The sequence below is a fragment of the Sapajus apella genome, unplaced genomic scaffold, assembly GCF_009761245.1.
Source record: "Sapajus apella isolate SASKATOON/1434 unplaced genomic scaffold, GSC_monkey_1.0 scaffold180, whole genome shotgun sequence".
Lineage (NCBI taxonomy): Eukaryota > Metazoa > Chordata > Mammalia > Primates > Cebidae > Sapajus > Sapajus apella.
The window spans coordinates 444,662-449,574 of NW_022437120.1; positions in this window are offsets into that span (position 1 = coordinate 444,662).

A 4,913-nucleotide genomic window follows, 5' to 3' on the forward strand; every position below is an offset into this window, starting at 1 on the left:
TGAAGAAGCTTGTCAGGAGCACACATGAAACACCTGCGAACCCCAAAAACACGTGAGGGCATTTCAAAGAGGGCTCAGGTCCCATGGGGGCCAAAGTCAAAAAGATGGGGTCATTGCTCTTAAACAACACCATGCACCTCGCACCCACTAGGACGGCAGCTGTTTCAAATGACAGATATAACAAGAGCTGGTGAGGAGGGGGAGTGGAGCCTGCACAGCTGATGGGAGTGTGGAAAAGCCGTGTGTGGTTCCGCAAAGCATTCAACCCGGGGCCACCGTCCGATACAGCCGTTTCGAGGAGACATTTGTACAGCAGACTCACAGCAGCATTATTCTCAACAGCCAAAGGGTGAAATCAACCCAGTGTCCATCAGCTGAGGAATGGATACCCAAAACATGATGTATCCATAAAGGGAAGTGTTATTCAGCCTCGAAAAGGAAGGGAACTCTGACACGTGACAACGTAGATGAACCCTGAAGACACTAATGCTGAATGCAATGAGTCAGTCACAAAAGCTCAGATGCTGTATGATTCTTGAGGTCCCAAGAATCAAAGTCATAGACATACAAAGTAGAGTAGGCGGTGCCAGGGTGGGGGTGGGAAGGAATGGGGAGTTAGCATTGAGTGGGGACAGAGCTGGGTTTGGGAAGACAAAACAGTCCGGGAGATGATGGTGGTGACAGCCCCACAGCGGGTGAATGTGTGCCATACACCGAATGGCACCCTCAGCAAATACCAACAATGGTAAATTTCATGTCATGTGTATGTATTTTACTACCTTAGAAAAGATCAAGGCTGGGCGTGGTGGCTCACGCCTGTAATCCCAGTACTTTGGGAGGCCGAGGCGGGTGGACCCCCTGAGGTCAGGAGTTCAAAACCAGCCTGGCCAACATGGCAAAACCCCATCTCTACTAAAAACACAAAAATTAGCCAGGCGTGGTGATAGGCGCCTGTAATCCCAGCTACTTGGGAGGCTGAGGCAGGAGAATTGCCTGAACCCAGGAGGTGGAGGTTGCGGTGAGCTGAGCTTGTGCCATGGCACTCTAGCCTGGGCGACAAAGCAACATTGCATCTCAAAACAATAAATAAACAACATCATGAGGCCTGGGGACGCTCGAGTCCTGGGTTTTAGTCTCTAATGGAATATGTGGTAGAAACTTTCATAAAATATTTCATTCAAGGCAGTTCTATCTTTGGAGGAACTCTGCATTTTCATATGTGAATTTGCTTAAGGCTGCTCCATGGGAGCTCCAGCTTAGCTTTGGGTCTTCCTTATTTGTAGATGGGACGTTTATTCACACCAAATATTCTTGATTTTGAAACTAATCCATTAGTCACAGGAATACATTGATACCCAGCGCAGGCAGGTAGAGTGAAAGATACACACAAGCAGAAAGATCCCGTATGCGTCTGCGTTATGGTTCAAGAGCTGAACTGGGCCTCCTCTTCTCCACTTCCTATGTTGAATTTCTAAGCCCACGGCCTCAGAATGTGACAGTATTGGGAGGCAGGGCCTTTAAAAATCGATAGTAAAATGAGGCCATATGGGTGGGCCCTAGTCCCATAGAACTCGTGTTCTTAGCAGAAGAGGCGATGAGGGCACAGACACAGAGGGACAACCACGTGAGGACACAGGGCGAAGGTGGCCTCCATGAACCCAGGAGAGAGTCCCCAGGAGAAGCCACCCCTGCCGGCCCCTTGATCTCAGACTTCAGCCTCCAGAACCATGAGCAATCTACTGTTGCGTAAGCTTGACACCCCCTCACCTGTGGTATTTGTTCCAGCAGCCTTAGCAAATGAACACACTTTTCCATTTCTAAAATACTCCTTAGTCCTTAAAGCAACCCTCCAGCCTCACCTTGCCCAGGAAGGCCAAGCCGGAGGAAGGCCGGGTATCTGCCTGGCCTGAGAGCATGACTCTGAGAATGACGCAGGCCTCACTGTCCTGTTTTTGACAAGGAAATCAGGGCTCAGAATGTGGAGTCACTCACTCAAAGTCACACAGCCTGCCGAGGTCCTTGGCTTCTGACCCTGTGTGCTCTTTTGGAAGCTCTGCCCTGAGGGTGGGAAGAGTGTGAAACTACAGGAGTGTCCCCTTAACCACAGGGAACATATTCCAGCACCCCCAAACTACTAGACGCTCCAAACTGCAGACAGTGCCGGACCCCGTACGCACCGTGTTTGTTCCTAGACATACGTATCTATGATACAGTTTAATTTACGAATTAGGCACAGTAAGAGATTAACACTAATAAATAATAATAAAGTAGAAAATTATAACAATATACTATATAACATTCCTGAGAATGTGGCCTCCCTCTGTTCCTCTTTCTCAAAATATCTCATTGCATGCCGAATTTTGGGACCGCAGTTAACCACTGGTAACTGAAACCTTAGATAAGGGACCACTGCTGTAGACAAAACATCACAGCAGCAAAAAAAGAACAAAGCTCTGAGCGGCAGAGCTGGAGGCCCGAGGCAGGGAGGTATGGCAGAGGCCAGGGAAGCCCGGCTGGGGGCTCGGTGGGGATCAGGGTCCCTGAAGGCCCTTCTCTGGGGTTATGATAGTGCTAATGAGAGCTAACATTTCTGAGCATTTGGCATAAGACAGGCAGGCTGGTCAACGCCTCCTGTGTGCTGCTTTCTCTAAACCTCACAGCAAGCCTGCGATGCAGGTGGCATCATTGTACCCATTGCACAGTTGAGGAAACTGAGGCTCAGAGAAATGAAGCAGAGTCTCCAAGGCCAAACCTCCCAGAAGAGCAAGTGCCTGATGTTGAAAGTTCTGACTCAGAGACCCTGCTGTTGCTCACTTCACAGTAACGCCGTGGTGTGTGCTGGCTCCGGAATGGACAGAGGGAAAGACACCAGCTTCTTCACAGGCAAGCAGAGGTCTGAGCTTCCCAGACCTGGGCTGTCCCTCTCATCAGAGCTCTGGGTGTCGGGACAGCGGTCGTATGCCCCAATGGCTCAGGCATGGTCCCCCAGCAATGTCCTCATGTGTGCAGACTTATGGTTGGGAGATGGCGGACTCCACGCCATGAAATACCCTCCCTCCCACTAGGAAGGCAAAGTCCCAGCGCAGGAAATGCTGCTTTAGTCCATGCATGCGCTCTCTGCCTCCTCTCTCCATCTCTCTTGCCCCACACACTCTCACATTTCACTTTCTGGCTGGGAACTGTCTGGGCTCCTCATCCTGTATAGACATATGTATATGAACAAGAATATACCAGGACGCGGGTTCGGCTCGCGGCACTACTCGGGCAAGTGCGCCCCCTCGTGGAGAAACTCTCCCTCGCCCTTCAAGACCCTCTCCAGCCTCATTCTCCCAGGAACACCAAGGAGAGCCAGGTGTTTGCTTTGCCTGAGAACGTACCTCTGAGAATGTGCTGGTCTTGTGGGTTTCTCTTCTGATTTCCGCAGGTTGTCACTTGTATGACAGAGCTGGAAAACGCCATAGGCATCTGCTGGTCCTGCAGTTTCAAGACCTGAACGTGGCCCCCAGTGCTTGGAGCTGGCCCTGCTGGGATGGAACGCTTCCAGCCTCACATAGCCCTGCCCAGTGGTTCTCAATCCCCGGTGGATATCAGCACCAGCTGGGGCCGCTTAAAGAATGCTGAGACTCTGGATAAAGCATGCTCACCTGGAACCCCGGCACGGGCACTCTTTACTATGCCTCCCTGACCCGGCTCCACACAAGGTGATTCTAGTGAGTAGTGAGGGCTGAGAGCTGCCCTGCAAGAAATGCCTGTATTGGAATCACTCAGGGCGCTTATAAAAGAGGACGTTTCCAGATCCAGACTTCAACCCACTGAATCAGAATCTCTGTGGGAGCGGGAGAGGAAGACCTGAATTTTATTTTATTATTTATTTTTATTTTTTGAGACTGAGTTTCGCTCTTGTTGCCCAGGCTGGAGTGCAGTGGTTCGATCTTGGCTCACTGCAACCTCCACCTCCCGGGTTCACGTGATTCTTGTGCCTCACCCTCCCGAGTAGCTGGGAATATAGGCACCTGCCACCACACCCAGCTAATTATTGTATTTTTAGTAGAGACAGGGTTTTACCATGTTGGCCAGCCTGGTCTCGAACTTCTGACCTCAGGTGTTCCACCCGCCTCTGCCTCCCAAAGTGCTGGGATTACAGGCACAAGCCACCACGCCCAACCTGCATTTTACAACAAAAACCTGAGGTGACCGTTGGCGAAGCACTAGGTGACTCTTTCATCTTTAGGGGATGACAGTGGGGTCCAGGGAGGTGGGGAGACAGTCCCAAGCCTTGCAGCTTGACGACAGCTCCCGAGTCATGGGAACCACTTCACAGGGGCTGTGGGGGGGCTGAGAAGTGGTGCACCGGCCTATGGTCCCTGCTCATGAGAAGAAGGAAGGGCTCATTCCTCATCCTGTGATCTTAGCGCCCTCCTCAGCCCCACCCCACAGGAGCCCCAGCATGTGAGCTTGGCCCTCCCATTCACAAACCCCAGCAGCCCCCACTGGCAGGAGCCGTAACCCTGCTGTCCCACATTCCTGTTTACCCCCCACCAGCCACGTCCCCTGGGACCCAGTTCTTGGCCAGGCAGTTTCCTCCTTCCAGCAACTTGGTGTGACCAGGTCCTAGGGGAGGTCAGAGGCCCCACAATTTCTGGAGCCTCCACTGTGTGGGACAACAGAGTTCCCCCACCTCCAGCTACCTATTCCCCTGGGTTCCTCAGCGAGGCTCCAGGCCTGCCCCTGCCTGCCCTTGCAGACCGCCTTCCTAAACTGCTGTGTTCTCCTGCCCAGTGCTTGTCCATGGCCAGTGGGGGCTGTGAGGGCCAAGAACTGGCTGAGAGAAGCCTGGTGGCATGGAGTCCGTGGGTTTCCTCACCTGCAGAAACGGCTTCATGGTAACCATGGTGACGCTCCCCCCCCCCCCC